General features: G+C 41.2%; 5 long non-coding RNA genes across 5 annotated transcripts; 3 read left to right on the top strand and 2 right to left on the bottom strand.

The window, feature by feature from the left end:
• The first annotated feature begins 1984 nt into the window (after positions 1-1984).
• On the top strand, positions 1985-5713 carry LOC144391192 (uncharacterized). Its single transcript, XR_013455083.1, has 2 exons — positions 1985-2087; positions 5063-5713. It is a non-coding gene; the product is annotated as an uncharacterized LOC144391192 (long non-coding RNA).
• Positions 3384-4802, bottom strand: LOC144391191 (uncharacterized). The gene is made up of 2 exons (XR_013455082.1): positions 4275-4802; positions 3384-3673 (listed from the first exon to the last, which is right to left on the bottom strand). It is a non-coding gene; the product is annotated as an uncharacterized LOC144391191 (long non-coding RNA).
• Positions 5714-6594: 881 nt separating the features above from the next.
• LOC144391189 (uncharacterized) lies at positions 6595-7646 on the top strand. Its single transcript, XR_013455079.1, has 2 exons — positions 6595-6724; positions 7332-7646. It is a non-coding gene; the product is annotated as an uncharacterized LOC144391189 (long non-coding RNA).
• A 1023-nt stretch (positions 7647-8669) lies between these two features.
• LOC144391190 (uncharacterized) lies at positions 8670-10036 on the bottom strand. Its single transcript, XR_013455081.1, has 2 exons — positions 9932-10036; positions 8670-9346 (listed from the first exon to the last, which is right to left on the bottom strand). It is a non-coding gene; the product is annotated as an uncharacterized LOC144391190 (long non-coding RNA).
• Positions 10037-18088: 8052 nt separating this feature from the next.
• Positions 18089-19170, top strand: LOC144390936 (uncharacterized). The gene is made up of 2 exons (XR_013454765.1): positions 18089-18288; positions 18573-19170. It is a non-coding gene; the product is annotated as an uncharacterized LOC144390936 (long non-coding RNA).
• The last annotated feature ends 8475 nt before the right edge of the window (positions 19171-27645 follow it).

Below are 27645 nucleotides of genomic sequence, written 5' to 3'. Positions count from 1 at the left end.
AGAAGCTGCAACAAACTCCTCCTAAACTCTTTGTGGGGCCGTTTTAGTATGCGCAATAATATGCCTGCATGCGAGCTGATCACAGATCCGGCTCGGTTCACACAATTGATGTTTAGCGACCACTTTGATGTGCGACAATTCTGTTTTATCTCAGATGACGTGTCTTTGGTACAGTGGCGACATGCAGACGCCCGCGGTTCCCGTATAAAAGACGTAAACGTCTTTATAGGAGCCCTGACAACTGCCCATGCCAGATTGATGCTCTACGACTTGTTAGACAAACTGCAGGAGAGGGTCTTGTACTGTGACACAGACAGCATTGTCTTTACATCGCGAGGGAGCGACTGGGTGCCGCCCCTGGGGGCATATCTTGGTGACCTGACTGATGAGTTAAACAGCGGAGACATATGCGGGCTGCCTAGTGAAGACTACATCACAGAGTTTGTATCAGGAGGACCCAAATGCTATGCCTATAACACGGTACAGGGTAAAACAGCTGTCAAATGTAAAGGCGTCACATTAAACGCTAGAAACGCCTCCGTCGTCACCCCCCAGTCACTGATTGGTCTCGTACAGGCTTATGTAACCAATCACAACACACACACTTTGACCACTGTGTCTGAAACTATCAGGCGTGATAAAAAGAAGTTCTATCTTAAAAACGAGACAGTTTTTAAGCAAGTCAGAGTGGTGTACAATAAGCGGAGGGTGTTGTCTGACTATACGACCCTTCCTTATGGATACTAACAGCGATCAAGGATTTGATGCACGACTACAACACCCCTTTAGTTTGGTAGTGAGTGGACCTTCAAACTGTGGAAAGACTTTTTTTGTCAAGGACATAATTGCAAATGCTGAGAGGGTTATTTCACATCGTATTGACAATGTCGTCTACATTTATTCATGCTGGCAGCCTTTATATGATCAACTGCTTAAAACAAGAGACATTAACTTTGTAGAGGGCTTACCAGAGTCTCTGTGCGATGATGTTTTACTAACTCCTGCCAAAAACAATCTACTCATTATAGACGATTTAATGAATGATGCTGGGAATAATATAGAAGTTCAAAATGTTTTTACCAAATATGTACATCATAGAAATCTCAGTTGTATATATTTAGTACAAAATGTATTTATTCAGGGTAAATCTAGTCGTACTATTAGTTTAAATACCAACTATCTCATTCTGTTTAAAAACCCTAGGGATAAATATCAAGTCACACTACTGGCCAGAGAGATGTTTCTGGGTAATACTAAATATTTTTTAGAGGCCTTTAATGATGCGACCCAGCAATCATATGGCTATCTTCTCATAGATTATAAAGCGTTGACCCCCGAACATTTAAGACTCAGAACGGCTTTGCTATCGGACCAACAGGTTGTGTATATCCCCAAAAAAACAAACAGGCGTTAATAACGCTAAAATGTCATCACGCATGCAGAGCAATTTGTCATTGTTGGAGTTGATATATAAATCTACGCCTCGTGTGCGGCGTGTCATTGTTAATAATGCCAGCACGGATTTTATCGACTCTCTGTGTGAGATCGCACTCAATGTACCCAGTGAGCACAAGACGTAATTTCAACGTTGAAATATGGTTGAAATCGGGTTGAAATGAGGTCTGAACGTCTAAGACCTCATTTCAACGTCTTTTCAACCGTCTAAAAATGGGATGAAACATCAACGTGCCAGAAAACGTTAATTTGTTGATAAATGTGTCATGTTGTAACGTAAGGTTGAAAGAGAGACGATATTAACGTTAAGATTTTCATAATAATTAATAAACTGGTCGGCGAAATTTGGTCTACGCGAAGACGTAATTTCAACGTATTTACTATTTCGCTTAAAACGTCATAAATATGAAACTACGGACTGCGTGCTGTCAATAAGATGCGTTTAAGACATAATAATGCGGGCAGGTTCAAACATTACTTGTAAACACGTGACTCCGCTCACATCTGTAACGCGCATGCGCGAGTTCTTAGACGCCTGCAGAGCTCCGAGCGGACGCAGCACGAAGCGAAGTTACGGCAGCAGAGCGACATGAACGGGCTGATAGAACCACGACTACCGGCTCCACTGCTCTGTAAGTACGGGAGTGTTTGAATGAAGCACACATGGAACTATAACCGGGTGTTTTACTTGTGCTGCCGACTCGATACAGGAAAGACGGCCCTTTTTGTTAAGCTAGTTAGCGTTAGCGCAGGTAGTTTGCTAGTTAGCATGCTAGCTTGGAGCATGCTAGCGTGCAGCATGATGACCTGGACCAAAAGTAAACATCCCAGACATTTTTGTGCGTGTTTGGTGTTACTAATGCGTTAGATTGTCGCTGTACCCATAAATATTATTGCATTTCACATTGAAAAAAATACGTTTTTAAAGCAATGGGGGCTAAGTTGCATTGCAAGGGTGAAGGGCTGAATTCAACAAGTCCCAGTGAGCATTTTTTGGTTGAAAAGACGTTTAAAAGACGTCTATGCCCGACGTTGAAAAGACGTTGCAAAATGGTTTAAAAGTGAAAGTTGTTTCAACGTCTATTCGTAGACGTTGAAAAGACGTCTATGTTTAGACCACATTTCAACGTGATTTTTTAATACGGTAATATTTCGTCTTCTCTTGTGTGCTATATCATTATTTTAGAGGTTTAAAAAGAAACTACGTCCACATTTGTAAGTTTACCACCGATATTATAAATCACGTTGAAAACGGGTCTATACGCGAACGTCTTTTCAACGTCTACGAATAGACGTTGAAACAACTTTCACTTTTAAACCATTTTGCAACGTGTTTTCAACGTCGGGCCATAGACGTCTTTTCAACGTCTTTTCAACGTTGAAATGCTCGCTGGTTGAAATGTGGTCTAAACGTAAACGTCTTTTCAACGTCTATGAATAGACGTTGAAACAACTTTCACTTTTGAACCAATTTGCAACCTCTTTTCAACGTCGGGCCATAGACGTCTTTTAAACGTTGTTTCAACGGATAAATTGCTCGCTGGAAACGTACAAGTTACATACTTAGTCACAGTTGTCATGTTAACATCCCTTAACAAGGACAAAGACATTATTTTATTGATTTGTATTTATTATAAATATAACACTATACATATAACAGCACTTTTGCTAATTAAAAACAATACAGAAATAAAATATATTTTTCAGGAAAATAAATTATGGAATTAAAAGTGCAGAAACAACATTTCTGTGTTTGTAGACCATTTTTCTGAATCATTGGAACTTCATTATAGATTCTGTAACAAGATGTGCCTCACTTGAGTTGGGATAGTATACCTGAAATCAGCTGCATCTCCCTCATCCTCACTTGAGGATTCTTTGTGTAAAGGGAGTCAGAGTGCACGGAGCAGATTCCTCTGGTCAACGTGTTTATTCAATTCAAATCATTTTATTTTGTTCAGCTTTGCAATCTGTAAACATGCAACACCCTGTCCCCTAAACCCCAAAATGTAAAAAACCTTCAACCTGGAGAAACCTGAGGGGAAAACAGTAGGGAAGAAGGTGTGAACAACTTAAAAGATGTACAGTACATCCGATTCCTACAACATAAATGATTCTAATATTGTGGATTATTAAGCCAGGGGTAAGGCAGGACCAGTGCAGGGACAACCATCATCAGACGTAACCTCCATCAGATGCAACCACCACCCGCAGAAACCTGTGAGGAGGGAAAGCACAAAGGCAAAGTTGGTCATTTGGGTTTATGATGACAGTAATAAACTAATAATAATAACAGCAGTAGGTGCGTTAGAACACTCATTTATAGATGGTTTACTTATTACATTATAAACAAGATAACAATTCATCTGCAACTTATGGTATTTCTGGAGTAACATGTCCAGGTATATTACACAGTATCATGCTTTAAGCAGCAGTAACTTACAATGTTTCGGCCTCTTGTTTACAGAGCACAACTTGTTGAATTCAGCCCTTCACCCTTGCAATGCAACTTAGCCACCATTGCTTTAAAAACGTATTTTTTTCAATGTGAAATGCAATAATATTTATGGGTACAGCAACAATCTAACGCATTAGCAACACCAAACACGCACAAAAATGTCTGGAATGTTTACTTTTGGTCCAGGTCATCATGCTGCACGCTAGCATGCTCCAAGCTAGCATGCTAACTAGCAAACTACCTGCGCTAACGCTAACTAGCTTAACAAAAAGGGCCGTCTTTCCTGTATCGAGTCGGCAGCACAAGTAAAACACCCGGTTATAGTTCCAGGTGTGCTTCATTCAAACACTCGCATACTTACAGAGTAGTGGAGCCGGTAGTCGTGGTTCTATCAGCCCGTTCATGTCGCTCTGCTGCCGTAACTTCGCTTCGTGCTGCGTCCGCTCGGAGCTCTGCAGGCGTCTAAGAACTCGCGCATGCGCGTTACAGATGTGAGCGGAGTCACGTGTTTACAAGTAATGTTTGAACCTGCCCGCATTATTATGTCTTAAACGCATCTTATTGACAGCACGCAGTCCGTAGTTTCATATTTATGACGTTTTAAGCGAAATAGTAAATACGTTGAAATTACGTCTTCGCGTAGACCAAATTTCGCCGACCAGTTCATTAATTATTCTGAAAATCTTAACGTTAATATCGTCTCTCTTTCAACCTTACGTTACAACATGACACATTTATCAACAAATTAACGTTTTCTGGCACGTTGATGTTTCATCCCATTTTTAGACGGTTGAAAAGACGTTGAAATGAGGTCTTAGACGTTCAGACCTCATTTCAACCCAATTTCAACCATATTTCAACGTTGAAATTACGTCTTGTGCTCACTGGGGTTGTGCTCTGTAAACAAGAGGGCCAACACATTGTAAGTTACTGCTGCTGAAAGCATGATACTGTGTAATATACCTGGAAATGTTACTCCAGAAATACCATAAGTTGCAGATGAATTGTTATCTTGTTGATAATGTAATAAGTGAACAATCTATAAATTAGGGTTCTAACACACCTGCTGCTGCTGTTATTATTACTAGTTTATTACTGTCATCATAAACCCAAATGACCAACTTTGCCTTTGTGCTTCCCTCCTCACAGGTTTCTGCAGGTGGTGGTTGCATCTGATGGAGGTTACGTCTGATGATGGTTGTCCCTGCACTGGTCCTGCCTTACCCCTGGCTTAGTAATCCACAATATTAGAATCATTTCTGTCGTAGGAATTGGATGTACTGTACATCTTTAAATTGTTCATACTCTACACACCTACTGCCTTGCTGTTTTCTCCTCAGGTTTCTCCCGGTTGAAGGTTTTTTACATTTGGGGTTTTTAGGACAGGATGTTGCAGGTTTACAGATTGCAAAGCTGAACAAAATAAAATTATTTGAATTGAATAAACACGTTGACCAGAGGAATCTGCAATTGAGGGGTGTTCTCTGCACTCTGACTCCCTTTACACAAAGAATCATCAAGTGAGGATGAGGGAGATGCAGCTGATTTCAGGTATACTATCCCAACTCAAGTGACTCAGACCCACATCTTGTTACAGAATCTAAAAATGAAGTTCAAATGATTCAGAAAAATGGTCTACAAACACAGAATTGTTGTTGTTGAACACAGAAATGTTGTTTCTGCACTTTTAAATCCATAGTTCATTTCCCTGAAATATATATTTTATTTTTGTATTGTTTTTAATTAGGAAAAGTGTTATATGTATAGTGTTATATTTATAATAAATGCAAATTAATAAAATAATGTGTTTGTCCTTGTTAAGGGCTGTTAACATGACAACTGTGACTAAGTATGTAACTTGTAAGTTTCCAGCGAGAAATGTATCCGTTGAAACAACGTTTAAAAGACGTCTATGGCCCGACGTTGAAAAGACGTTGCAAAATGGTTTAAAAGTGAAAGTTTTTTCAACGTCTATTCGTAGACGTTGAAAAGACGTTCACGTATAGACCCGTTTTCAACGTGATTTATAATATCGGTGGTAAACTTACAAATGTGGACGTAGTTTCTTTTTAAACATCTAAAATAATGATATAGCATACAAGAGAGGACGAAATATTACCGTATTAAAAAATCACGTTGAAATGTGGTCTAAACATAGACGTCTTTTCAACGTCTACGAATAGACGTTGAAACAACTTTCACTTTTAAACCATTTTGCAACGTCTTTTCAACGTCGGGCATAGACGTCTTTTAAACGTCTTTTCAACCAAAAAATGCTCACTGGGTATTGAGAGGTAACCCAGTGAGCACAAGACGTAATTTCAACGTTGAAATATGGTTGAAATCGGGTTGAAATGAGGTCTGAACGTCTAAGACCTCATTTCAACGTCTTTTCAACCGGCTAAAAATGGGATGAAACATCAACGTGCCAGAAAACGTCAATTTGTTGACAAATGTGTCATGATGTAACGTAAGGTTGAAAGATAGACGATATTAACGTTAAGATTTTCATAATAATTAATGAACTGGTCGGCGAAATTTGGTCTACGCGAAGACGTGATTTCAACGTATTTAATATTTCACTTAAAACGTCATAATTATGAAACTACGGACTGCGTGCTGTTAATAAGATGCGTTTAAGACATAATAATGCGGGCAGGTTCAAACATTACTTGTAAACACGATCACATCTGTAACGCGCATGCGCGAGTTCTTAGAAGCCTGCAGAGCTCCGAGCGGACGAGGCGAAGTTACGGCAGCAGAGCGACATGAACGGGCTGATAGAACCACGACTACCGGCTCCACTACTCTGTAAGTACGGGAGTGTTTGGATGAAGCACACATGGAACTATAACCGGGTGTTTTACTTGTGCTGCCCACCCGATACGGGAAAGACGGTCCTTTTTGTTAAGCTAGTTAGCGTTAGCGCAGGTAGTTTGCTAGTTAGCATGCTAGCTTGGAGCATGCTAGCGTGCAGCATGATGACCTGGACCAAAAGTAAACATCCCAGAATATTTTTTGTGTGTTTGGTGTTACTAATGCGTTAGGTTGTTGCTGTACCCATAAATGTTATTGCATTTCACACTGAAGATACGTTTTTAAAGCAATGGGGGCTAAATACAGATTGCAAGGGTGAAGGGCTGAATTCAACAAGTTGTGCTCTGTAAACAAGAGGCCGAAACATTGTAAGTTACTGCTGCTTAAAGCATGATACTGTGTAATATACCTGGACATGTTACTCCAGAAATACCATAAGTTGCAGATGAATTGTTATCTTGTTGATAATGTAATAAGTGAACAATCTATAAATGAGTGTTCTAACACACCTGCTGCTGCTGTTATTATTATTATTATTAGTTTATTACTGTCATCATAAACCCAAATGACCAACTTTGCCGTTGTGCTTCCCTCCTCACAGGTTTCTGCGGGTGGTGGTTGCATCTGATGGAGGTTACGTCTGATGATGGTTGTCCCTGCACTGGTCCTGCCTTACCCCTGGCTTAGTAATCCACAATATTAGAATCATTTCTGTCGTAGGAATTGGATGTACTGTACATCTGTAAATTGTTCATACTCTACACACCTTCGGCCTTGCTGTTTTCTCCTCAGGTTTCTCCCGGTTGAAGGTTTTTTACATTTTGGGGGTTTTGGGACAGGATGTTGCATGTTTACAGATTGCAAAGCTGAACAAAATAAAATGATTTGAATTGAATAAACACGTTGACCAGAGAAATTTGCAATTGAGGGCTGTTCTCTGCACTCTGACTCCCTTTACACAAAGAATCATCAAGTGAGGATGACGGAGATGCAGCTGATTTCGGGTATACTATCCCAACTCAAGTGACTCAGACCCACATCTTGTTACAGAATCTAAAAATGAAGTTCAAATGATTCAGAAAAATGGTCTACAAACACAGAATTGTTGTTGTTGAACACAGAAATGTTGTTTCTGCACTTTTAAATCCATAGTTCATTTCCCTGAAATATATATTTTATTTTTGTATTGTTTTTAATTAGGAAAAGTGTTATATGTATAGTGTTATATTTATAATAAATGCAAATGAACAAAATAATGTGTTTGTCCTTGTCAAGGGCTGTTAACATGACAACTGTGACTAAGTATGTAACTTGTAAGTTTCCAGCGAGCAATTTATCCGTTGAAACAACGTTTAAAAGACGTCTATGGCCCGACGTTGAAAAGACGTCTATGGCCGGACGTTGAAAAGAGGTTGCAAATTGGTTCAAAAGTGAAAGTTGTTTCAACGTCTATTTGTAGACGTTGAAAAGACGTTTACGTTTAGACCACATTTCAACCAGCGAGCATTTCAACGTTGAAAAGACGTCTATGGCCCGACGTTGAAAAGAGGTTGCAAAATGGTTTAAAAGTGAAAGTTGTTTCAACGTCTATTCGTAGACGTTGAAAAGACGTTCGCGTATAGACCCGTTTTCAACGTGATTTATAATATCGGTGGTAAACTTACAAATGTGGACGTAGTTTCTTTTTAAATCTCTAAAATAATGATATAGCACACAAGAGAGGACGAAATATTACCGTATTAAAAAATCACGTTGAAATGTGGTCCAAACATAGACGTCTTTTCAACGTCTACGAATAGACGTTGAAACAACTTTCACTTTTGAACCAATTTGCAACGTCTTTTCAACGTCGGGCCATAGACGTCTTTTAAACGTTGTTTCAACGGATAAATTGCTCGCTGGAAACTTACAAGTTACATACTTAGTCACAGTTGTCATGTTAACAGCCCTTAACAAGGACAAACACATTATTTTATTAATTTGCATTTATTATAAATATAACACTATACATATAACACTTTTCCTAATTAAAAATACAAAAATAAAATATATATTTCAGGGAAATTAACTATGGATTTAAAAGTGCAGAAACAACATTTCTGTGTTCAACAACAATTCTGTGTTTGTAGACCATTTTTCTGAATCATTTGAACTTCATTTTTAGATTCTGTAACAAGATGTGGCTGTGAGTCACTTGAGTTGGGATAGTATACCTGAAATCAGCTGCATCTCCCTCATCCTCACTTGATGATTCTTTGTGTAAAGGGAGTCAGAGTGCAGAGAACAGCCCTCAATTGCAGATTTCTCTGGTCAACGTGTTTATTCAATTCAAATCATTTTATTTTGTTCAGCTTTGCAATCTGTAAACATGCAACATCCTGTCCCAAAACCCCCAAAATGTAAAAAACCTTCAACCGGGAGAAACCTGAGGAGAAAACAGCAAGGCAGTAGGTGTGTAGAGTATGAACAATTTAAAGATGTACAGTACATCCAATTCCTACGACAGAAATGATTCTAATATTGTGGATTACTAAGCCAGGGGTAAGGCAGGACCAGTGCAGGGACAACCATCATCAGACGTAACCTCCATCAGATGCAACCACCACCCACAGAAACCTGTGAGGAGGGAAAGCACAAAGGCAAAGTTGGTCATTTGGGTTTATGATGACAGTAATAAACTAGTAATAATAACAGCAGCAGGTGTGTTAGAACCCTAATTTATAGATTGTTTACTTATTACATTATCAACAAGATAACAATTCATCTGCAACTTATGGTATTTCTGGAATAACATTTCCAGGTATATTACACAGTATCATGCTTTAAGCAGCAGTAACTTACAATGTGTTGTCCCTCTTGTTTACAGAGCACAACTTGTTGAATTCAGCCCTTCACCCTTGCAATCTGTATTTAGCCCCCATTGCTTTAAAAACGTATTTTCAATGTGAAATGCAATAACATTTATGGGTACAGCAACAACCTAACGCATTAGTAACACCAAACACACGAAAAATATTCTGGGATGTTTACTTTTGGTCCAGGTCATCATGCTGCACGCTAGCATGCTAACTAGCAAACTACCTGCGCTTACGCTAACTAGCTTAACAAAAAGGGCCGTCTTTCCCGTATCGGGTGGGCAGCACAAGTAAAACACCCGGTTATAGTTCCAGGTGTGCTTCATCCAAACACTCCCGTACTTACAGAGTAGTGGAGCCGGTAGTCGTGGTTCTATCAGCCCGTTCATGTCGCTCTGCTGCCGTAACTTCGCTTCGTGCTGCGTCCGCTCGGAGCTCTGCAGGCGTCTAAAAACTCGCGCATGCGCGTTACAGATGTGAGCGGAGTCACGTGTTTACAAGTAATGTTTGAACCTGCCCGCATTATTATGTCTTAAACGCATCTTATTAACAGCACGCAGTCCGTAGTTTCATATTTATAACGTTTTAAGTGAAATATTAAATACGTTGAAATTACGTCTTCGCGTAGACCAAATTTCGCCGACCAGTTTATTAATTATTATGAAAATCTTAACGTTAATATCGTCTATCTTTCAACCTTACGTTACATCATGACACATTTGTCAACAAATTGATGTTTTCTGGCACGTTGATGTTTTATCCCATTTTTAGCCGGTTGAAAAGACGTTGAAATGAGGTCTTAGACGTTCAGACCTCATTTCAACCCGATTTCAACCATATTTCAACGTTGAAATTACGTCTTGTGCTCACTGGGCTTTGACCGACAAACAATTCGCCCTCTTAAAGAAGAAGAAGAAGATTATCCGGCTGGTGGCGGATAAAAAAGTTAAACGGACCAAGAAGAAAAAGACCCTCAACCAGTCGGGGGGCTTTTTATTACCGTTATTAGGAGCTGCTATTCCGTTTATAATTAGTCTTGTCAATAGGCGGGGCTAAAAAATGGAGCACACCCAAAAAATGTTTCTGGTCCCTCCGCATCAGATTGGCATAGTAAAGCAGCAGCCTCATTATCAGCAGCAGGATCAACGAGGGTCTATAAGACAGGCGGTGCAAAATGAGCTTGATAGAGTTATGATTGACGTGTTGAATCAACCTGATACAGACATGTACGAAAAAGCCAAAAAATATTCCGTTATTTTACAAAGATACTTGGCTGTGGTGAGACAGGGAGAGCGTGAGAAGGGGGCGTTGCCTTTACCACTACCCTCCGGTGAAAGGGACTCGGGCTCAAATCCTGTCGTTTCAGCAGATGACGTACCAGGAAAAGATGTGATTTTAGGCAATGTGATCAGGCACATACCTAAAAAAAGTAAAAAACATGCCGAATATATTTTGGATGCTTTGAACCACGCAAAAAACGGCATAGCCTGGACAGACCGGGGGGAGATCGTTGTCAACAATCAAACGATCAAAGGCACACATCTGTATGATCTGGTGAAAAGTGTCACGTCCTCGTATAATGTTTTAGACGAATCTAGACCTATCGGTTGGAAGATATTTTTAAAAACGCTAGCTGATTTAAATATCCCCCTATCCGCTATCCCCAACACGCAGGTTAGGAGGTCTATTGCTGAATATAAGGGGGTGGGGGGGTGATGCAGTTTATGACGGGGGTTTTAATGTTTCGGGGTCATTCAAAACAAAAACTAGGACCAGCCGATCTATAGACAGCACCCCCTTTAAGACACCGAAATCCCTAAAGACCAAATTTTTTAGGAGTGATGATTCGTGGGAAGATTTTTAAGATGTGTTGTGCTATTACTGGGTGACACATGTCTTTTTTATTTTTAAGCTTGTACTGGATGCATATTATTTTTATTTTATTTTGTATTATTATTATTATTATTATTTTGTTTTTTAACTTTCTACAAGTGTTTGTAATGCTTTTGTATTATCTGTTAGTGTGTTCTTTGTGGATGGAAAATAAAATTGGTGTTCACTGCTGAAAGTTGTCTTTATATATTTTATTCATAAAACGTCACAGGATAGTTTATCATTAGATCACACATTGTACACACGTAAAAGCATCCTCACAACACCCTGAGGGTTGGATTTTGTTAACAAAACGACAGACCATCGCATCATTATTGACTAGATTAGGTCCGTACAAAGTTAAAACTCGTGAATAAGACCATCCTTTTTGTATATAACATAGAAAAAACACACAATGTTGGCCACAGGTTGTAGTAAAATTATTTTGAACCTGTTTCCTAGAATAAGACATAGTCGTACAGTTATAATTGAGAAAATTAACAATTTCTTTTGGAAACTGTTCATAATCAGGAGGGTTTACAAAACTGTCAAAGAAATAGCTATGCTTGTATTTTGTGATATAAATCGCCAACCAATGCTCCCCGGGGCTGCTGGAGGGGTGCGTATCTACAATAGTCATCACCGGATACTTGCGCAAAGCCTTCATAGGCAGCTGGTCACACGCTAACACGCCCATAAAATCGACCCCCCTAAAAACCCGTTTTCGAACAATACTCGTCAGCTCTATGGTGTTCATGGTGTTTAAAAGTTATCCACCAAGACTTGGCGTTGGTTTGATATCTCGATAACGGAGTCAAAAACAGAATAACAAATGATATTTATGGTACGAGGAAGGGCCGTTCTGAAGCGGACCTCCAGGCGCACATTCCCCGTCTTGATTAGTGACACGTTCCCCGACTGCCCGTCGTCAGGCTCCAGATTAAAACAGAACAGCGAGTAACCGTGACCTAAGTCACCCCGTGTTACAGCCAGCGATCTGTCTTTTAAATGTCGACCTGTTGTTTGAATCATGTGGTAATATTCTCTCACGTACTGGCCGCTCTGGAAGAGTGGCTGTAGCGGTCTCGCTGGATATGCGTGGCCATCAGCGTAAATGCTTAAAAACTCGGTGTCATAGTGTTGGAAATTAAAGGGATTCCGTGTATAACTACCCGTGTATCCTTCGTTGTCAACAAACCCTAAAACAATAAATTTAGGGATCTGTCCCATGAATAGATTCTCCTGGTTGCAGACTCGGGTCCTCGCCGGAATGGAGAATGTTTTCAGCGCTACTCTGTCGATGGCGTACTTGGCGTTTGTGTGTTGAAGAGCCCTGCTGTGCGCCAGTCGGACCGTCGGAGCTACGGAGACCTTTTTTACAAATACACTAGCGGCGACTATCTTGACCTTGTATTGAGCCGCTGCAGCCGTCATCAGCGAGAATTCGTCTTTTGACCGTATAAATTTCAAGGAAATATCAACGCCGTTAAGCAACAGCTTCTCTTGAAAAAACAAATCGGCATGTATTGGTACAATTAACTCCACTATACGGCTTTCAACGGTGTGTCCTCCTCGCGCGGCCAGCCCCTCGTTGTCCCCTTTAATAGACGTCTCGTCCATATGCTGCGCGGTGTCTTTACTAAACAGAGCAGTACTAAACTGCGTCTCCAGGGTGTCTTTCCCGTAATTAAGCAAACATTCGATTATGCCTCGGTATGGGTAGGTGTTTGAAGATTGTGAAATGAGCCTATCCCCTAGCATGATATCAACCTGGGAGAATAAGGTACATCCGGGGTAATTTATGAAGCGACATCAGCATCGGCTGCTAAATTGGACCCATCCGCATTAGTTATCTTTACACGCATATACAGAAAGGTGTCGTTCAGATCCAGGTAATCTTCACCGCTGGCCGAAATATGAAACTCCAAAGGGCCTCTGTCTGTAATGGATGAGACTGGCGGGATCTCGATGAAGGAATATTTCTCTATGGACGTTTGTGTATAAGGAACAGTAAAGAGATCCAGTTCAGACTTGACACACTCCGCCGACTGATTATGGATGAGCGCCATAGTTTCTACCTCTAAAATATGTCTTTAGCCAAAATCCGGGTGCGTTTTATCTGAGAACCTCTTCGGGCTGTGCCAGATTTCTTTTTGACTCCCGTCTTGTTCCTACCATCCCTTTTACTTTTTTTGGTCCCTGGCCCTGCACCTCCCCTGCCTTTGGGGGGTCTTTTCAAAGCCCTGCGGGTGTGTATTAGCATGCCGTGACCCTGCTGCTGCTCTGGTTGTTGTTGAGCCCCAGAGAACTGTCCTTTGGCTATATTTGATACAACGTCTCCGATGATGTTAGTAGCGGCTGTTTTCAAATGTGGTTTAGCCAGGCTGAATCCCCGTTTTAAAAGAGGAAGGGCCATCCTGAGCAGCCCCCGAAATATACCCCCCAAACCATTGCCATATTGTGTCTGAGATCCTATAAATCCCGGTAGTTCTCCGCCGGCTTGGTTCATATAATATGCCATATATCGGCCGTCATCGTGTGTGTAGTGGCTATTCCTCATCTTCCACTTGTTTTCTTCTTTTTAGAAACGCTGTTTTATAGGTCTGAAATGTAGCTTCGCTATGACCTTTCCGTATAAAAAGGGTATGTATCCGTTCTGATCGTTTTTTATGGATATCTCAATATCATCAATAACGTTTTTGGAGAGAGATGTGTATTGCGGCCTGTCGTAAGTCAGAGTGGGTATGCGCCGTTGTTCGGCAGCCACATTTATACATCTTAGAAGCGGTACATGGCTGTCCCCCACTAATTGATAGTCGACAATATCGCTATATATGTAAAATGTGTAACAACCTGCATGTATATCGGCGGGATAGGGGGTGATGTGGGATCTGTCAGTAGTCGGTAGGGGAAAAGCCTCCCCATCTTTAAAACCCAATATTGTCGCGAGCCGTCCTACAAAGGTTATAGTTGAATCCTCTGTTGACCCCAGAAAGTATACGCGGTTTTTAACACTACTATAATGCATAGATACCCCCTCCAGCTGCGTGTTAATGCTGATTCGAGCATTAAACGCTTTAACAATAGCCTGTATAGACTCATAAACCCCAATGTCCATAGTAAAGGCCGATTTATCCCTATTTTTACCATTGTACACTTTTACAACCGCATCTGTTTTCGGAAAACTGTACCACACTCTCGGATACTGGAATTCTACCAACCCCACCTCATGTGGTTCGCTCAGAACAATGGCCTTGGCTAATTTTGTCCTGTAGTTCCATATCTGATTTTTAGGATAAACCTGAGCCGACGCGTTACTAGGTAGTGTAACATAAAAACCATTCTGGGTCATCGTGCCGTGTCCTATGGTGGCCGGTTTAAGAGTGAACTCTCAAGATGCAGGCATGTGTCTTTTATCAAGCATCCGTGATGTCTTTTTCTGAGACCCAGGAGTTAAACTTCTCGGGCCATCCCAACCATTTCACGAAGACCTGCTTCTTGCCTCTGGAGATTTTTCTATCCATAATTTTTTCTATTTTAAACACCTTGTTTTTACCTATAATTACTTTTTGTAACTCCGGTTCGTAAAACGTACCTTTCAACAATTCCCCTGCACAATCAGTTAGTTTATAAACCGGAGGATCTCTGGCTATACACCTTGATATTGTAAAATGCTCATCGGTGAATGTTTGTTTATAACCCTTCCTAAATCCCCCGCGGAGTTTTGATATTCTCACGGTGTCGCCCTTGTTAAATTTAAAGCATACTGTCTTCTGAGGGTACAACTTGTACAGTTGGATGAAGACCGTCTTCTCATTGTCTTTATTGACTGCTGATGGCTGCATCTTTATGGACCTATGGTGTGAGTTATTATAGGCCTCGACAAGCTCCTGTACTACATCCACATATCTTCGTGAATTAACGGATGTTAAATATCTCCACATGCGGGTTTTAAATGTCCTGTTAAAGCGCTCCACCACGCTGGCCTTGGTCTCATTCGATGTTGAAAAATGCGTAATTTTATACTGTGACATTAACCGCTGAAAGTGTTTGTTATAAAACTCTGTACCTTCATCTGTTTGAAGTTTCACAGGGATGCGTCCGTCACTCAGAATGTCTTTAAAGGCTTTTGTGACTGTGAGGCCCGATTTGTTAGAAAGACATCTAACCCATGCATATTTGGAAAATACATCGATACACGTCAGTAAATACCGCACAGTGTCATTTTCCTCAGCATATTCACCCATATCAACTAGATCAGCCTGAAACTGTTTGTCAATGCCGCTGACCAAAACCCTATTCCTCGGGAAATGTACGGCTGCCTTGGCGTGTAATGTGTACAAGTCTTGCGCCAGTAGGTATTCGTTAACACTAGATAGTGACGGCGTCACTCCGGTACATTCTCCAACCGCATTGCGAAGTTTAGACACACTGCCTAACCCTCCCAGATGGGCTAGGTCTAGATAAATCTTCTGTAGAGTCCCTTCCATGATAATACCAAAGTATAAATGACCGACAGTTAATTCGTTACAACATATTTTATTTCTCTTCACAACATGTGACAAGCAGATTGATAGTATAGTAGTATTTCGCCCCACTGCAAAAGCAAAAATACATTTTCAGTTATAAAAACACTCAAGAACTTCATTCATTTTCGATTTCATTTTTTTGTTTTTGTTTTTAGCATGTTAGTTTGTTTTTACACATCAATGTCTGTCGCATCATCATCATCATCATCATCATCATCATCGGGTACCTCCCATGCTTCATACAGGTTTGATACTTCTCCCCACAACCTGCCAAGCTTTTTCAGTAGGTTCATTTTGAGTTCATCTTCCCCGATCAGTGTATCATACATTTTTTGGATACTTTCAGCCGCATTGCCTCCAGATTTCAGCTCGTCAAGAAGTACTTCCGTACCCCCCTGGATGCGGTCTGCATCGACCTGAAGGTTATTCATATCCATAAACAGGAGGATGGCGGATATGAAGTTGTCATTCCAGAGCCTTTTCATCAGCGGATCAAAGTGTAGTTCGTAGAACCAGTCACATGGATATAAACACGGATGGTTTTTCTGACTGGGATTATTTGTTTGACAGCCGTAGCAGATCTCTATATTATATTTAACCCAGACCTTGTTCAACAGATGTAGCACCCCGATTCTAAGGTATTCTAGGAACCGTGCAGTATCCTTAAACACCTTGTGAGGTTCACAGAGCTTCTTTTCTTCTTTTTCTTGTGTGGCCGTCGGTCCGGGAGGCGGAGTCTGAGGTGGGGTGTGAACCATCAGAGATGGAGGTGAAGGAGAAGTGGGTGGGGTCCATCCCCCCTGGGTCCCTGAGATTTCAGAGACTAAACAATTTTTTTTTTTTTTTTTGGAGTTTTTTTATGATTCTGCATGAATTAACATCAGTGACAGAAATATATATATATATATATATATATATATATATATATATATATATATATATACACACAACATTAGCATAACCCACCTGTCATTCTTTTAGATGATTGAGGGGTGAATTATTTTCGGTCTACACATGGTAGTAGATATACCAGGTTGCACACCGCTCGGTGTATTGTCGTAAACAAGACGTTTTCTAACAGCCCCGTAAGCCTTACTGACGCTGTCTCTCTGGATAGATTTGTCAATCTGACTAAACACTTTTTGCAGAGCGGGCCAGTCACACCACTGAACAAAGAACACGAGGGGGAACCATATATTAAACTCTTCAATGGTAAGAGGGTACGGATGCTCTCTCCATCCTCGGCGGCCTCTTTGAGCTACCACATACTCTCTGTCTTCACAAACGTTTAAAAAAATGAAATCGTCAGGGCGTCTGTTGTACCGATCTGCCATGAGATGGTGTATTTTAGGCCCTGTTGTACTATACCACTGAACAGAGTATAGAGATTCTAGAAAACCTGATTGTTCAAGATCTATGCAGACAATTGATCAAAACTGCTGCCAATCTTTTACAGACATACACCCATGTCAACCCCCCACAGCAGCCTCATCATCAACTGTTTCACCAACACCCCCTCCTAGCTTGTCTTGGGCCTTGATTCTAGAAATCATAGTGACCGTGCCATCATAGTATTTAACATTATACACGTACCCATAAACACCCTCCAGCTCTAGCTCTACAGCCGGCTCTCTAGAAAGACATCCCTCACGCTTTTTCCGGCTCTGGGAAGCATCTACATCTGTATAGCATGGGCTATTTTCTGTAGACATACCTATGTCAGTCTCTGCGGCCTGCTCCATGCAATATGCAGCCTGCATTTTGCAAAGAATCCGTGTGCACAGCAATAGTAGCGGAACCAGCAACAGCAGCAACAGAGGAGGAGTCCAAAATGAGTGCGTTGGTGGTGGAGGCGAATAACACATCTATATATATGATGAAACCCCTCCTACAGTCCCGTGTTTCCGGTCAAAACTAACGCCCATCGCATAAAACACCCCCTGAAATGGCAAATTTCCAATCAAAACCACGCACATCATCGTCAAAATGGTTTACGTTTCCATTCGTAAAATGACGCATTTCCGGGCATGACTTCAAAATGGCGGCGGTCACATGCCCACCCCCCACCCCTCCTACCCCCCAAAAGTTCCCTCTTGCACGTGTCTGAGGTCAAAGGTCACATGCCAACGATAATCCGATCATCAATATTACATGTACTATATACCTTTTTGAAATTTTTTGTCTATCTTAGGGTATGTGGTGATCAGGGGGTGGAAAACGTGGACGTTGCTCGACTCATGTTTACAGTTTGTGGCACTGGAAGGAGCAGCTTTATATCTGGGAAGAGTGTTCACAACCAACGGTTTGTTTCCCAGAATAAATACTGCTATGTAAGCTCTGCCACCCCAACTGATTCACATTTGGGTGCAATGACATACAGTATGTATACAATAAGATCAAATTTTCAAAGATATTTTATGCATACACACAAAATAAAGAAAGGTTGAATCGGTTGGACTATATTTCTTAAATAAAAAGAAAAGAAACCTCAGTGATGTTTCCTGTTTATTTTGGGATTGAAGACGTTGAGTGGAAGTACATTTTCTATATTACTTTAAAATGTTTGTCAATTTAATAATTTTCCAGGATTGAGCGGCTGTGGAGAGACTTGTGGGTAGCTGTAACAAGCATCTACTACAATGTTCTCCACTACCTTGAAGAAGAGGGCTTCCTCAGCATTGATAATCAAAAGTTCTTTTCATGGGCTTAGTTGGGGGTTTGCTGTCTTGTCTTGATTTAAGAGTTAGGTAAAGGGGGAAGCAGGATCTGCCAAGCAGGCAGACACGAGTCTGACAGGATGGGGAGTCAGTTTATGTTCTGGCTGAGGAATGCAAGGTCTGCGGGTCAACTAGAAGATTTACCAGCCAAGGGGGGTTAGAGACACACCAACACTATTCAACATACACACTCTGTTCGCTGATGTTTACGTTAAGTCAGGAGTCTGGACATTGGATGTGACCGGATCTTTAGATGCGGGAGGTGGAAGGTCCTCCTCTACGCCAGTTTAGGGCCAATAGAAATCTTTACTTCTCTGTCTTTCAAGGGTTATAAAACATGATGTTCTTGCTGATGTTAGTGAGTTGTTCTTCCGGCTTGTGTGCTGCCTGAACTGCTCCTGCCTTTGCAAACGCAGCGCTGATACTTGACCTGTGATCTGACAAATAAATTTCCCAGAACGAGAGAAGTCGTTCGGCTGAATTCTTGATAACCCCGACCAGGCTTCAAATCTTGAACACGTATTCTTACAATTTGGTGACCCGACGTGATTTGCTGACCTGGACAAAGAAAGACGGGGACGTCCGTTTTCCGGACCGAGCTGAAAGGACCGGCGGCGTGGTTCAGCATTGACAACAGGCGCGCAAAACAGAATCAGGTGAGCAGACAACCTTTTGTTCTAAATGAATAAAATGTCTGTGATTGGATACTTCTAAAAAGATTTGTTGTCAACTGCAGAATTCGTCTCTGTCCATTGACTGAATAAGGTCGTTATAAGACCACTAAATTTAAAACTAAATTAGAAAATTTCCTGTTGATCACATGTAAAGTATAAGCACATACTCACACTGAATTCAACGTTAGGGAAAGTGAATAAGTGTCCATAGGTTTAGGGATTTAGGTAAAAATATATATACTCTTAGTCGGTAGAAATCCAAGTTACAATCCGTGTGGTACGTAGATACCTCTGGTAACTGCAGTCCCACGTTTGCATGCAGTTCAGAATAGTGTAGGGGTTTAGGTTTAGGGATTTAGGTAAATATATGAAGAGTTTAAAAAGGAACGACGGGGCTCACTTGAGTTCCCTGAGGTCGACTCTTAGTCTGTAGAAATCCAAGTTACAATCCGTGTGGTACGTAGATACCTCTGGTGACTGGGGTCCCACGTATGCATGTCGTGGACTGGCAGTTTAGAATAGAGCAGGGATTTAGGTAAATTTATGTTAATCTTAGTCTGTAGAAATCCAAGTTGCAATCCGTGTGGTACGTAGATACCTCTGGTCCTGCAGTCCCACTTGTGTGATTCGTGGACTGGCAGGTTAGAATATTAGATGAAGAAATAAGGACACAGGGAAAGATTTGTTGTTTTTCATACTGGGAAATGTGTGGGTGGTTGGTGTAACTCCTGGTGTTTTACCGAACCTGGAAGCTGGGCGTATCAGGACTTGAAAAAGGACTGAGAATCCGACAGTGAAAAGTGTTTGACCGGATTACACATCTGTGGGGATATGTATTAAAGGGTAAAAGGGAAAATCATAGTTAAATGATGGTGGTATAAACACGAGTTAAATAAAACAATACGAGTGAACTGGTGTTATAAGCCTCAACAATCGAGCGCTGTATTCCTCTAATACAGTAGAAGGTTCTTGATTGGGTTCACAGTATTGGGCATTGAGTCCATTCTCTTGTGTTCAAAAACCACGTGTGAATAAATAAATAACCTGTGATGAAAATGGAGGAAACCATAACGATATGGGAGGGGTGTAAAGAAGGCACTCTGGGTTTCGCCCTATTTAAGACTTATAAGAGACATATGGATAAAACCCTAGAAAAAGATAGGAAATGTGTAACAAAAAAATATGTGAAGTGGGTTGCACAGATGCAGGAAAGAGGAATGTTTGGAAGGGAGACAGATTCTCAACCAACAGGCGAGCAGCTGCAGGACCATCTTAGGATGGCAAGAAGAGGAAAAGACCAAGCGCATGCGCTCCTTGCCGTTAAAGGGAGATTTTGTGGAAAAGAGAAGAGAAGTGCAGAAAAGGCAGATGAGTTCTTAGTGGACTGTAGAACATTTCTGGGAGAAATAAATGCGGTATTCGTGAGTAAGACGGCAATGCAGTTGCCGCAAACCAAAGCAGGAGAAGAGAAAGTGCAAGAGACCGATTCATGGTGCAATGTGACAATTGATGTAACCACCTGGACAAATATGACCTAATTGACCCAGGCCCGCTCCGATATCTACTGGTACTGCGGCGGTAGGAGATTACTTAATGTACTGTCAGCTGAATGGCAGGGGAAATGCACCTCAGTTTCCCTCATCGTTCCGCTTAAAATAGTTCCAATAACCGCTGAAACATTGAGTAACGAGGCAAAAAGGCGTAATTCATTCAGTCACAGTAAAAGAGAATTTAGCCTAACAGAAGGATCCCCTGTTTATTTTGATGCTATTGGGGTGCCGAGAGGGTAATAAATACTTAATCACAAAGCAAGCTCAAGATACTTTTGATTTCTCACAAGGGATAAATCCACAAATTTCCACCCCACGTATGTGCGGTGTGTTTGTTACATCGTGGTTGGACAGCAGAGGGCAGAAGGATGTTGGGGAATACAACACCACCCTTTCAAGCGATATCCTCGGGAGGATGAACTCTGTTTTTCATTTTACACCTTTTATGTCAGACATTTTAAATAAAGATTATACATGCAGTACTATATTGAGCTCATCTTAAGGATGGCCTCTTTATTACTGTTTCTATTAGCTGTGCATACATAATAATGAACAAAATGTGCAACTTTCAAACCTAAAAAAATGTATCAAGAGGAATCATTGCAAAAGCACTAATTTGAAAAGTGCAACGTATATTTTGAAGGTGTTCATGTAAGAAATGTTTGATTAACAATATGTGAAAATATGGTTTTGATATTAATCTTTGGTTGGAAACTAGAATATTTAGTGACCAGTTTTTTTCGAAAGCTGAAATGTGCATCTTATAAAACACTATCACAAATTTCTTCTGGGAAGCATTAAGCTCTCAGCTTTGAGTTTCAAGGTGAATGAAGAACCTTGAAGAACCCGTGGCACTGGAAGTTTTGATTATCAAAATCTGCCCAATGTGAGGTTAGTGAAAATCAAACTATAAAAGTTTTTCATTCTTCTGATGAAAGGCAGTGTCACCTCACTGCACAAATTGAATTTGTTTTTTTCCACTCCATCAGTCATGACTCCCACGAGCACATCTCTGAGATTCTTAGCATGTATCCACTTGTTTCATCGTAATTAGATTAGAGCGGTGGGTAAATCTCGCCTCCATATTAACAGGGCAACATTTTCGTATCAGTAATTGCAGTTTCCGTTTGTAGTCTGAGCAGTATTGATTCGTCACATATGAGCAAGCTTTGGTTGAATGCTCGTAAAGAGACCGTGAGGAGAGAAAAGAGGCGGGATGCAGCGGCCCGAAGTGGAACGCTATTGACTAACTGAGATTTAGCCTTTAACTCGCTTCCGTAGATGTCGTCTCACAACTCCCAGATTCTTGAGTTGCACAAGGACGTGCTGGAGGGGTCATATCTCCCAGCTGGTCCGGGAGCCCCTCGGGATCCCTCAGGAACTGGAAAATGTTGAAGGTGAGGGGGGTCTGGGTCAACCTGCTGCCGCCGCGACATGACCCCAGGTAAGCGGAGGAAAGTGGAGCGGTGGCTAATTGACTCTTGATGCTTAAAATTACTTTATTACAGAAGAAAAAAATGAGAACACCCATCAAACGGAATCTAAGTTTTAAAGCACTCCTGCTGCTCCCCAGATAAACTGCTGATTGTTGTTGGAATGCACTAAGCATTCCAAGTATTGTTCTTTGAATCTTTATTCCAACATCTTTTTTTTAATTGTTGGAATGCATTGAGATGCATTCCAAGTATTGTTCTTCGAATCTTTATTCCGACTTATTATTATGTTTCTTCTATTTCTTCCGCGCCCCCTTTCAACTCCTTCACATTTTCAGCTATTAAAATCCTTCAAATATTAAAATGTTCAGCTCCTTTCTGGCTTGAGGGCTATGACTTTTCAGCTTTCTACCTCTTATGCTTGAATTTATATAAATCAATAATCATTAATATTTTAACATGGTTTTCAAATGGAGTTTGCTTTCAAATCCTCCTAAACTTCTTCAACTTTCAGATTTTTCAGCTTCGCCAATCTTTCAGCTACAGACACCATTTCAACTCTCAAATGTTCACACAAGTCTCAACTATTTTATGAAAAAAACTGCTTCTTGATATCTATTGTACTTTTTTCATAATCACTGATTATGTTTCACTAGTTCTTCGCTCCGTTTCTGACTTTTACATGAGTGTGTATTGCGTCTGCTAGAGGCGGGACCTCGAGGCTAGAGTGTGGAGCAGCGCAGAAATCTGGTTAAAAAAGTATGGAACTTCTGTCCTTGCAGCCAAAGTATACACTCTAGAGGCTTCATTTCTTCAGATTAATGAGGGTATGGTTGTGCTGATTGGATTAATGTGTTCATGGAATCCCAGAGTTCTTTAGTTTTGGCGCAAGGAGTGTTTGAGTGACACAACCTCTGGCAAAAGCCCCATAGGCTCCAATACAAATCTGCCGACATATTTCTCACAAAAATCCACAAGGTACACGTTTTGTAAACGGCCATAGGAGCCGTATTTATTACCGGACAGACATAAAAAGCACATCCACGCGTTCGGTAGAGTCTTGGGTCTCATACAAACGCCGTATTTTTTAGATAGCTGTTATAGTTTTGCGCTGGTTCTCATTTGTTTGAGGTGTGGATTCTGTGTAACTCGCTGTCCTGTGTCTGCCCTTGTGCAGCCGCACAGGTGCGGCGTTGTCGTGGTTACGAGCACTCACACGCTGCAGGATCTGTCTGTGGCTCACAGCTGCTCGCTCCTATGACCTGATTAGTGGAGTCACATGACGCAGCTATGCTTTCTGTCAACAGACCAATATGATAAAGACACTCGCCCCCCCTCCCCCCTCCACCCTGACCTCTGCTCACTGTTAATCACTCTCAGTCAGTCAGTCAGTCTAATTCTCCTCCCCTCTCCCTCTCTTCCTCACCACCATTCCCTTCCTCACCCTCTCACCCTCCCTCCCTCTATCTACACCCCCCCACCCCACCCAATGCAATAGGTGCGCCGTTGCCGTGGTTACTCGTAAACACGCTGCAGTATCTCTGTGTGTGACTCACAGCTGCTTCTATGACCTGATTAGTGGAGTCACATGACGCAGCTATGCTTTCTGTCAACAGACCAATATGATAAAGACACTCGCCCCCCCTCCCCCCTCCACCCTGACCTCTTCTCACTGTTAAACACTCAGTCAGTCAGTATGTCTATTTCTCTTCCTCTCCCTCTATCTCTTCCTCACCACCATTCTCTTCCTCACCCTCTCACCCTCCCTCCCTCTATCTACACCCCCCCAACCCACCCAATCCAATAATTTCAAAATAAAAGCCACATGGAGGGAATTTTTACTGTAATGTTTGTGATGAGGCCTATTAATTAAAAACTTCTTAGTTTGAATAACAAACATTCTGTCTCCCACTACGAATATTACTCGTACTTCTAGTACTACAACTGATACTTCTACTACCATACTACTAGTATTTCTACTGCTATTAATACTACAACTACTACTAATGTTATTACAAATACGACTATGGCTAATAGTATTACAGCTGTTTCTACTGCTATTGATACTAAACCTACTATTACTGCTAGTACTACTAATACCACAATTATAACTAATACTACTACTAATATTACTACAAACAATTTTAAACAAATTTAAGCTCCTGCAACTTCTGTTTTTAGAAAATCTATTGAAATTCAGCTTCCCCACTTCCTGTATTTTCAGCAGTTCTTTAAAATAATTTCAGCTATTATGCCTCTATCAACAGCAATTTTTCAATATTCATTTCTGTATTTTTTTGCAATATTTCAAATTTATTTCAGCTGTTTTCATTTCTGCTTTTTCAGCAAATCTATTGAAATTCCTTTCAGCTTCTCCCATTTCTGTATTTTCAGCAATTTCAAATTCATTTCAGCTTTTCTAATATCTATAATTTCAGCAAATGTATTCAAATTCCCTTCAACTTTCTGTATTTTCAGCTATTTTAAAAAGTTCATTTCAGCTTTCAGCTTTTTGCATTCCAACGCATTTTCAGCAGGAAATGCATTTTCTAGTTAATATTTTTCTCCTTCTTCTTCTGCCGCACGTTTCAACTCCTTCACACTTTTAGCTATTTAAACCATTCAAATATTCAAATATTCAGCTCTTTCAGGAGAGGGGGGCTATGACGTTTCAGCTTTCTACCTCTTAAGCTTGAATTTATATAAATCAATAATCATTAATATTTTAACATGGTTTTCCAATGGAGATCGTTTTTCAAATCCTCTTAATCTTCTTCAACTTTCAGATTCTTCAGCTTCGCCAATCTTTCAGCTACAGACACCATTTCAACTTTCAAATGTTGACACAAGTCTCAACTATTTTACGAAAAAAACTGCTTGTTGATATCTATTCTACTTTTTTCATAATTACTGATTATGTTTCACTAGTTCTCTGGAACTTCGGTCCTCATAGCCAAAGTATACACTTTTGAGGCTTCATTTTTAGCTTAACGTGATGGTATGGTTGTGCTGCTTGTAGTCATGTGGATATGGAATCCCAGTGCTTTAGTTTTGGCCTACGGAGACCAATAGTCACAGAACCTCTGCTAAAAGCCCCATAGGCTCCAATACAAATCTGGCGACATATTTCTCAAAAAATCCAGAAGGTACACGTTTTGTAAACTGCAACAGGAGCCGTATTTATTACCGGACAGACATTAAAAAACCCTCCCTGCATTCGGTAGAGTCTTGGGTCTCTTACAAACGTCTTATTTTTTAGATAGCTGTTATAGTTTTGCGCTAGAGGACACTTGTTTGAGGTGTGGATTCTGTGTAACTCGCTGTCCTGTCTCTGTCCTTTGAGCAGGTGCTCCATTACCGTGGATACCAGCACACACGCTGCAGTTTGTCAGTTGGTCAGTTTGTGTCACACAGCTGATCCATAATAGTTGATTAGTGGAGTCACAGAACGCAGATATGCTTTCCCCCCCTCATTCTCCCCCTCTCTCTCCCTTCCTCCTCCTCTCTTTTCTGTTCCTCCCCTCTTTCTTCCTTCTTCTCTTTCTTTCTCCTCCACTCTTTCCATCTGTGGTGACTACAATCCGGTAAAGTCACGTGAGGCTAAGTACGGGAGATTGGTGTGTGGACTCGTTCCAAACAGACGCAGATTCCTCCTGTGAAGTTGATTGATTTTATTGTCCGAAAGTCAAGTTAAAAAACATCCAAGCAGGCGAAGCGATACATGCTGTGCGACGATGCAATAAAGTGCGCTGTAGAATACGGTCAACAAAAAGTATCGTCTCCTGACTCACCCCCATGTCCATTGTAATGGGAAAATGATATGTGACCCTTTTAAATGCTTCATTTGTATAACCAGTTTATTAGTTGCAAGTGGTTAGATCACAAAGGCCCTGACATAAGAACTGATGTCTCCCTCTTGGATTAGATGTTTCCAGCGTCATAGCTGTAGAGATTGAACAAAGTGTTTGTTATGTCTATGACCACCTTTGTTTTAGCATGTTGGGAGAGAAAGGACACGGTCAAAGAGCTGACGTGTCTTACATGGATAAGATGTTCCCAGTACCCTGGCTGTAGATACTCAACAAGATGGTCAAAGGTTTCTGTTGACGCCACCGATATCTAAATTTAGGTATAAGAACTGCCTCGATGTGTTGGGAAGAAAAGGAGGTTCTTGACAGTCTACTGACCACGTAGCTGTTGTGACCCTTTTTCCCTTGCAAGGAAATAAACGGAGAAAAGACATACTTGACTCAGAGCCTTTGTTTCTCACTTAACGATTGTCTGTGCAAAATCTTCCACCACACCATACAACCATCACTCCGTCTAGATGCCTACACTCATTCAAAAACCACTTTAATTTGCATTCTCTCAGGGGCAATGCAATCTAGTAATGTCCGTTCACATGGCTCGCTGAATTTCTGACCAGCTTCATGAATTTTTGGTCTTCCCTTGACAAAGTAGGTTGCTCCTTGTGGCTGCATTCTAGGAAATCAGTTTTGAACTGTTGCTGCCAGAGCTTATCCAAGTTTGAAACTGAAACTCTATTGACTGTGACAATGTCAAATCCATCGCTGCTGTCTCCTACCAATGGTCCATTAACAGTCCACCCTAGAATTGTTTTGATGGCATAAGGTCCATCGTTCACGCTACGGATCACTTCTAATGGTTCCAAGGCCTTTAGCACATATGTTCCTATTAGCAGCTCGATTTCTGCATCAATCTCTGGGAGATGAACATGTCGCAAGTGAGGCCATCTCTGAAGATCCTGTCGACGTGGAATATTTCCCTCATTGTCCCAATATTCCTATTTTCCACGGTGGTCGCAGTTGTAGCGAAAATACTTCCTTTGGGTTTAGAGATGGTTCGATTCATACTTTTACTTAATGCTGGAGCGGGGTCTTGGATATTCCCGAACACTGGGTGTGTTAGAATTCTAACTTGCCTTTCAACGAAATTAATAATGTCGCTGAATGTGGCCCTTTGGTTACGGCTCTCTTGTATCTCGCAGGCTACTGTTCTCCAGCAATCCCGAAGCTTGTGTGGCAATTTCTTTACTATTGTGAGCATATTAGCGGGCATATCCCGTGGGCATATAAGTGGCAGACGACGCTACACCATCCTTCCCCCTCTCCCTTCCTCACTATTCCACCCTTCCTCCTCCTCCTTTCTCCCTTCCTCCTCCTCTTTTTCCATTCCTCCCCTCTTTCTTTCTCCCCCTCTCTCTCCCTTCCTCCCTCCCCCTCTCTTTCCATTCCTCCCTCTCTTCCCCCTCCCTTCCTCAGCCT

This window comes from Gasterosteus aculeatus, chromosome Y (assembly GCF_964276395.1).
Source record: "Gasterosteus aculeatus chromosome Y, fGasAcu3.hap1.1, whole genome shotgun sequence".
Classification (NCBI taxonomy): Eukaryota; Metazoa; Chordata; class Actinopteri; order Perciformes; family Gasterosteidae; genus Gasterosteus; species Gasterosteus aculeatus.
Note: the sequence above shows the minus strand (reverse complement) of the source record. Positions and strands in the feature narration are given on the sequence as shown.